The sequence below is a fragment of the Molothrus aeneus genome, chromosome 14 (genome assembly GCF_037042795.1).
Source record: "Molothrus aeneus isolate 106 chromosome 14, BPBGC_Maene_1.0, whole genome shotgun sequence".
NCBI classification, from domain to species: domain Eukaryota; kingdom Metazoa; phylum Chordata; class Aves; order Passeriformes; family Icteridae; genus Molothrus; species Molothrus aeneus.
In genome coordinates, this window is record NC_089659.1 from 15,622,374 (window position 1) to 15,630,985 (window position 8,612).

General features: G+C 41.9%; 1 long non-coding RNA gene across 1 annotated transcript; it reads left to right on the plus strand.

Annotated features, from left to right (window-relative positions):
- Positions 1-4,168: 4,168 nt before the first annotated feature.
- LOC136562756 (uncharacterized) lies at positions 4,169-7,102 on the plus strand. The gene is made up of 4 exons (XR_010784562.1): positions 4,169-4,219; positions 5,229-5,317; positions 6,082-6,220; positions 6,687-7,102. It is a non-coding gene; the product is annotated as an uncharacterized lncRNA (long non-coding RNA).
- The last annotated feature ends 1,510 nt before the right edge of the window (positions 7,103-8,612 follow it).

Consider the following 8,612-nt stretch of genomic DNA (forward strand, 5'->3'; position numbering starts at 1 on the left):
TCTGGAAGAAAAGGCCCAGGATGTCCCTTCTGAAAGTGCTGCTGTGTGCCCTGGTCCTGGCCAGCCCCTTGCTGGGTGAAACTTCCCAACGTAAGAGCTGCTGGAATTCTGCTTTGTGCCTTCTCAGGGCAGGGACGTGGCCATGGCCACTGCTCTGGGCATTGCAGTCCCTTGGGGGGGATTGCTGCTTGGGAACTCTCCTCAGGCTTTAGGCTGGCTTTATTTCAAATAACAGCAAAACAGTGCAGATGTGAAAACCTTGGTGAGACAGCTGCTGTCCTGCGTTTGGTGGCACAGGGAAGAGGTTACAGCCCTATGAATTAATTACAGCTGAAACTCAGTGTCCTGGTGGGTTGGGATCATTTTGAGTCAGTCTCTGAATTTCAGAAGGGTATTTTTAAATGAGTTAAATTGTTTGGTTCTTTTTCAGTAGGGAAAAAAAACCACTTGGTATATGGGTTTAAAAAATCATACACTTTTTTATAGCAAGTGTTCTTAGACTTTTTTTGATACTTGCAAGGAGAAAATCATCAATAATTAAGAGCATGATAACCAAAATGCACTGGTTATTTAAGTGTATAGTGAAGTAATGGCATTGTTTCTGGTTCTGTTAAACCAGTATTGGCCTGCAATTATTTTGTGGGAAGATTTCCCAGATATTTTATTGATATATTTATTTATTTTATCATCCCTGTTCTGTACCTGGTAGCTCCCAGTTACTTGTAATTGGGTATCCCTAAGCCAGGAGTGATGCAAACCAGCTGCAGTTATTATTTTTCTAATAAGATTTTTGTTTATGATCTAAGGAATTTTTTAATGCTACTCTAAACTTCCATTTGCAAAATAAAGTTACCACTTGAAGGCTAACGTGGCATTTATGTAGACCACAGTATTGTGAAGGGCTCAGCAGTGAGCTCCTTTATCACATGGAATATTAGAGCATTAATAGCAAAGGGCACACACTCCCTCCCTCCCAGCAGAATCACAACTGGTGATTTTCTGCTGCCTTAGTATTTTTTGCATTATTGCTAAAAGATTTGTAATTGTGTTACTGATCAGAGGGGCACCTAAAAACATTGCTTATCTCCCAGATGAACCATGCCAGGTGCTACTTGGGATTTTTCATCGCTCTGTATTTACAGCCATAACACACAACCTGTAGTTAAGTTTTTTTGGAAGAAGTTCCAGTGCTGATGACTCTTGAGAGGAGAGCATGCAGGGTGTGTAAATGGACTGGTACAAGCCTTGGTCACTGTAATCAGTTAGATTTATCTCTGATAAGCTGCAAGTGTTGGATTAGAGGGACTTGGACAGTGGAAAGGAAGGAGGCTTCCATCTCTCTCTGCAGTGCAGGCTGCTCCCAGCACAGTTCCTCTGGCTAATAATGCATCAGGCAGGAGCTGGTTCTGGTGGAGTCCACCTGGCAGTGACAGTGACATTAAAGCTGCTCCAGGGGCTGGTTCTGGTGAAGTCCACCTGGCAGTGACAGTGACATTAAAGCTGCTCCAGGGGTTGCCTGCTGGGCTCAGAAAGGTCTGCTCAGAGATCTTGGCCAGTTCTGACTCTGGCTTCATCCCAGACGTGGCTGCTCTCCCTGGAACTGTTGTGCACAATTAGATTTGGCTCTGGTGGCAGTTTGGGGGCTTTTCTGAATGTTCAGGGTGGTGCCTGGTGTTGAGTCCGAGTGCTGAGCAGGAGAGAACAGGTAGCAGAGGATGTGGGGTGGGAGTGCCAGACGTGCTGGTGTTTGGGGCTGGTTCAGGCTGCTGAGGGAGTTCTTGTTAGCCAGCCAAATACCTGTGAAACACTGTAAACTCTGATTCTGGAACATGATTTACAGCCCAATGTTTACACAGCAAAAGAGATAGAGGAGAACCAACACTAATGCAAACCAGATCCTTTTGTAGGCTAAGCCAAGGAATAATCCCGTTGCAGAACACACAAAAAGGTTCTAATTTGGATTATAACTGGAAGGTTGGAATCTCTAATGACTCTCATGACTTTTAGTCCTTGTCAACAAGCCAGAGATGATACATAGTGGAATTCAGACACAGCCACACTTCTGAGATAAAAACCATAACAACACAAGCCATACAATTTCCTGGCCAACAGGAAGATGGGTACACATCAGGGTAAAGTAATTCAAGCAGGTAAATTTTCATTTCTCAAATAGCTTCAAAATTTTCCAGGGACAAGTCACAGGAAAGAAAGATTGAGTGTCATCTACAGAGTACATCTGAAGCATAAATTTCTGGTGTGATTAGCAACACAGCCCACTGACAGTATGTTACTGTATAATTGCATTAAATACTGGTTTTGTTTTAATTCACAGCCAACTGCAATGGAGTTGTGGACTTTGGGGCCTGTCTGGGTAATACAGATAAATTCTGTCCTGAAAACATTCCTTGTCTGTGTAAAAATGGAGAACCTTTTTGCAGGTAGTTTGTGGGCTTGGTTTGTTTGTTTAAATATACACCATGTAAATGTCAAACATATTCTAAATTATGAATTAAATTTAGATCCTCCAAAGTGATCCATGAAAATAAATGTTGCTCTTCATTCACAATCTGCATAAATTTATAGCTCAGGTACAAAGCATCAAATCTGGGATTTGGGCATAGTGTTTTCTTTTTAAATATATGTGTGGGCCATGTCATTCCTAATGTAGGTAATCACTGTAACCCTTTATTTTTACTGTTCTCTCAACTATTTTACTTTAGAACTGAATTAGCTGTGTAATTGCAAGTTCATTTTTTTCTCAGGTTGATCAAATTTTCTTTTGAGTTAAAAAAATTTTTAGATATCTTAATGTTCTATTCTCCATTATGTGGTTGGGCTTTTTTCCCTTTAAAAAAAATCTATATTATAATGACAGCCAGAAATGTGAGGTTTCACTTCCACTCAGCAGCTTTGCCATGCTGAGAGCAGACAAAGAGATCTTTGACCTGAGCCAGGCCATGACTTGGGTACTGCACCCTGTTCCCATCAAAGCTCCTTATCTTGCACTCCTGAAAGGCCCACTTGGACTTGGTTACTCAGAGCCTGACAAAATCTGGAAACAGATGGGTGTAACTAAGATAAAAAAACACCTTTAAACAAACAGGAAAAATAGTGGAAGTCTTGACCCCTGCAGTGTTGAATAATAAATAATTATATAGCAGAATATTGTACTTTTTTGGTATTGCTAACTTTTGAATTAAAATGCTGCTCCTAAAAGTGAGTATTTTTTATTTGCAGATGTGATTACTACAGAATGGGGTGGATGGAGTACTGGTACATGGGCCCCAAATGTAACCACCTCTGGAACACTCTGGATTTCATTTTAGTGGCTACTCTTCCTGGAGTGGCCCTGGTTATCATAGTGGTTGTAATATTTTCTGCTGTCTGCTGCTTGAAAACGAAAAAAGCTGGGTAAGTGACTCTGGGTGCACTCATAAGGAGTTTTGCACTCAAAATGGAAGCTCAGCAAAAGGAGTCTGGTATTCTGGTTAATTTTTAACCTCTGGATGTTTAAAAGCACAAGGCTGCCATTCTGCCAAAATACTATTTATACAATTTAAAACTAACTCAAAGCATCTTACCTGAGCACTCAGCACTTAACTCAGCATTCTACCACCTCACTCTCAGTCATTGCTTTTCCTTAGGGCTCACCAGGCAGGCTTTAAAGATTGATAAGTACATTTACTACTTAAATTCAACACCACCAAATGTGTGTTTCTGATTTACTTGCTCTTAGGGATTTTTTTCCACAAGTTAAAAAAAAAAAAAAGGAGCAAGACTGATAACTATTGACAAGAGGCTTGGTGTTTAAATACAATTCCTTCCACTCTTGGGTCTCAGATATTGGCAATTTGAGCTGCTTTTTGCTTTCATCACTTTTTCCCAGTGACACCTCTCCCAAGTACACAGACAATATGGGTTTTTTCTTCTGTCACTGAGCCCCAGAAGTGTGTCACTGGCCCTTGCTCTGACATAGAAAAGCTGTAATAATACCCAGCTCTTGTACAGCCACTGCCACAGGACATCTAAAGCTCTGACATGGCTGTTGAAGCAATCTGCAGCACAAAAAACATCTGTCAGGACCTTCAGCATTGCTAAAGCTCTGAATTGCCATTGTTCCCCCAGGAAGCAGCCAAAGGCTCCACACAGTGGAGCACAGCAGAACCCTGCATTCAGCACTGACACAGCTGCCAGCCCAGGGCACCATCAGCCAGATGAGGTAAGAGATGGCACAGGGGGCACAGCACAGCCCCCAGCCCCTGGGGATTCAGCTCAATGCAATGGGAATAGCAAAACAAATATAAAAATAGGGAATTTGACTTTAAAGTCAAATTTAATTTGACTTTAAATTTGAATTAAATTCCCAAAATAGGGAATTTGACTTTAAAGTCTCCTAGCATTTGATTTCCAAGATCAGCTGAATGCACGTGAGAAGGTGAAACTTGTCATCAAGGATTAAGTGAAACTAATTTGCATAGGAGAAAACAAAGAACTAGGGATTATTTTTACAGGATGTTCAAACAGCTATTTCCATTCTTGGCCAGTAAGAAGACCAGCTTTAAAAAGAGATCATGCTCTGCTGTGCCTGTTTTCTCCATTAGGCAGGATGTAGTAGAGATCATGGCTTGAACTAGTGGGTGTCAAGAGAAAAGATGGATAAATACCATTAAAAAAAATCAATATAAAATACAAAGAATCACGGAAAGGGAGTATTTGTGTGTGTGTGTGTTCATTTCCTCATTTGATACTTCAAGGGATTATTTTACATATTAAGGAACACACAGTGTGTGAGAAGGAGACATTGAAGGCTGTCTGAGAAAAGGGAGAAAATAATCTAGTCTGCTACATGATTTTCTGCTAAATCCATCTGTAGAGTATCAATAGCTTGGCAATGCAGCAGGTCTGAGCCTGCCTTTACCAGGAGATGGTGCTGTTCAATTTTTAACTAATTCAGATTTAGTCCTGCTGATGCTGTTGTCCCCAAGGTGTGAATCAGACCCAATCCTGCAGTTTGGTAGGGAAAAAAACCCTTTGTAAAAGGAATCTTTTTGGGTCAGAGCTGCAGGACTTAGGGCTTTCTGACACCCCAGACTGTGAGTTGTAGCCTAGACATTGTATTTTATAAGTGAAAAACTGGTTTATACCTTCTAACATTCTGTACCTGGAGAGCTGGTTATTCTAATTTGTTGTCATTTTTCTCTGTGCAACCATCTGATCCCTACACACAGGATGCCTGGGTTGGACAAATTCCAAAAGCTGTACTGAAAAGAGAAGATTTTAATGATGCCTCAATCACAAATCAAAGGCAGGATTACAGGTATGCTGTTATTTTTTGTCTTTTGTGCTTATTCTCACTTTATACCCTGCTTTGGAGACTCAGAATGACTTTGCAGCTTTGCCAGTGGCACAGCAAGCAACAAGGGTCCAGTAAATGGAAAAGCTTTTGACTGGATTATTCACATACAAATCCCAAAATACTGCTTTATCCAGAGGCTTCTCTGGTTTTCCTCTAATCCCAGAGGCATTGATTTCATTCCTGTTTAGAATCACAGCTCCCTGCTTGTGCTTCCTCACTTGAATCCCCCTCAGCACCAACTGCTGCAGCTCTTACTGCAACTTCTGCAGAGAACTTGTTTGCCAGGGTGCAGCTCAGGGAGAGCACAGCAGTCTCCTCACACGTAGCAGGGCTCTGCTGCAGAGACAGGCTGGAGCTTGCTGCTGTTTCAGTCCCTCGAGGAGGGCTGGTTATTTCAATATCAATGTTGAAGGTATAGCTATGGTGGATTTAAAATGCTTTGAAAATGATTGTAGGAATATAGAAAATTAGGTACTGTGGCATTGTTTGTTGTGAAAAGAAAATAAAAGCTTAAAGAGAAAGCTGCTTCTATAAATTCAGTCTTCTCTGTTTGCAGGATGAGGGCTTGACAGTAAAATGAACTTAAAAGACCTCTGAGATGTTACTGCCTCAGTGCTGTGCATGCAGTAGTGAGCTTTAATATTTTTATTTTTCAGTTTAAACTGTCCTTTTGTGCAATTTGCAGTCTATGATAAGGTTTAATAACCTTTTTCTCTTTTGCACAGTCCCGTGTATGCTCAGCCTCTAAGGACAGCAGATCCAGCAACAGATTATTTCCCTCAGTCCCGAGCCCGGCGGGAAGAGTTTGACTATCCCAGGAAGGATTTGCCTTATCCAGTGTATCCAGAGGCCAGACAGTACCGGGTACGCATCAATCACATCTCCCTGCATATTAATGACATGTTCTGCATATTAATGACATGTTCTGCATATTAATTACATATCCTGCATATTAATTATATCATCCATCCTGGTACTGAATACAAATCATCACTAAATTGATAGTGTTTGTCACTAAGATGTGAGCTAACAGAAAGCCTACAGCCACCTTTCACTATGCAGGTGTTTTCTTCAGGAATGTTAGACCCTGCTGAAATGTTTTCAAATATTTCCAAAGCTGCTCCAGTTTGTGTGCACACAGTGGTAATGCTTTCAGTTATTTGCATGAAAATCATCTTCCAAAGCTCTTGGTGAGTGAGCACTCAGAAGCAGCACATACTATGAAAAGAAATATATAAAAATGTAGTTTGATTAGATACAGATTATTTTAATAGCAAGCATACTGGGGAGTGTGTGTCACGGTGTTGATTTAATTCTAATCTCTTTACAGAGATACTAAGAACAAGTGCATCCTGTATCAGAAATGTCTTGGAATGCTGCGTGATCACTGGACAATGCCGGTGCTGAGAGAGCAGTGAGACCCTGCTGGGACACAGAGGAACCTGCCATGCTTATTAGAGAGCACTAAGTTACTGCAAAGAGAAGGCATCGAGGATAATTGTGAAACAAACCCTGGTGGAGCCCTGATTCTGCAGCACACAAGGCTCTGGCCCTGGCAGTGTGGTGCAAACACAGCCAAGGACTTGGCCTCTCTCTGTCCCAAGATTTAGCAAATACCTACAGACCCATTCCCTTGTCCCTTGTCTTCTTTGCTTTATCTTCCTTCTGTGTTGATCCCAACTGCCCTGGCTTGCTTTGTAACTTTTTTATAAAGGAGGAAAATGAAGCTATGGAAGATTGACTACCTTGCCACTAAGTAACAAATAAAAGAGACTAAAGACTGGGATTTATTTCCCATTTTCCAAAAAGTCTGAAGCACGTTACATTGTGATTTCTGTTAAATCATTTTCCTTAGTATTAGGTAATATGTGAAACTATATGACAAAATGTTAAGGATTTTAGAAAGGGTTTCTTGATCTTTGGTTTTTCCTCAATGTAATGAAAATGCAAAGTGGGCAAATTTCACTGGATTTACCTCTACTGCTGCAACTTCTGTCAGAAATAAAAGAAGCGACTCTGGTTTCCTCTCTTATCTTCAGAAACACACAGAAACGGAGTTAGCACATCTGTTTAGAGCCCAGACTATCAGTTCAAGCCATTCTGACCTCCAAAATTCAGATCCAAAGATGTCAGAGAGCTGTGTCAGTGAATTGCTTTTTTCTGTCATTTCTCAGCCTTGGTGGTGCCACAATCTGACAAACTGTGCTGGTTGTTGACCTCAATCCAGCTCTGTTGTACCGACCTCAGAGCGACCACAGAATGTGAGTGTTCAATTTTATACTCCAGCACTGCTCCAAAAAGGAGTAGGAGGAACAGATAAGGCAGTGCTGTCAATATCCATGGTGCTGGCAAGAGCAGAGCTGGCTAAACTGAGTCTCCCTCACTATTTCCCCCAGTGTTCAATTTTGTCATTACCTTTTCCAGGTATTTTCCCCTTCACTCCTTAATTGCATTGGGCAGTTTGAAATTATTTTGTCGTAAGAATGTCTGTCTCTTGCTAGAGCTAGACAAAATGACTGGTATGGCTTTCCTACTGATTTGGTGTGTGCTGTGTTCTGTGCCTTTACTCTTTAAAACAAGAAAAAAAAGGAGAGGAAGGTCAAATACAAGTCTCCAAGTTCTCTCTAAGGAGGTGAAAGTCCAGGAGGATGAATCTCCTGGGAATTATAGAAGCTCCACGTCTCTCCTGTCCCAAGGAGCCCAAAACTGGACACAGCACTCCAGCTGTGGTCAGCAGGGTCCCCTGGGGCTGCCCCATCTCAGGATGTCCACCTTGGGTCACCCAACTCCCACAGCCCAAGTGGTTTAGGTGCCCTCTAAACCCCAGGCAGGGGCAGCCCTGCACTCCCTCAGGTAGCTCTGAGCAATTCCCCCTCAGCAGCTCAGGGCTTTGGGTCACATTTCCCAGGAATCCACCTCTGCCTTTACACTTTACTTGGAAACACAGCTCCGGCTTTGGGTTCCTCTAAGGAATAAAAGACATGGAACAGGCTCCAAGCATTGCCCAAGTCCTTCTTTGCTCAGATTTGTATAGCAGCCTCTCAATCTTACGACAAAGAGTAACCCAAAGTTCCCACTATAAGTTGCTATGCTTGTTATGAGAAGGTTCATGTCTGAATCCGAACTAGTTCGGCTCAATTTTGTCACGTTTAACCAGGTAAGTCGGGTTTTCACGCTGGTAAGAGACCCACAGAACTGGAACTGTTGTCCGAGCTATTTAAATGTTGACTGTTTTATTCACTGCCCTCACGGGGAC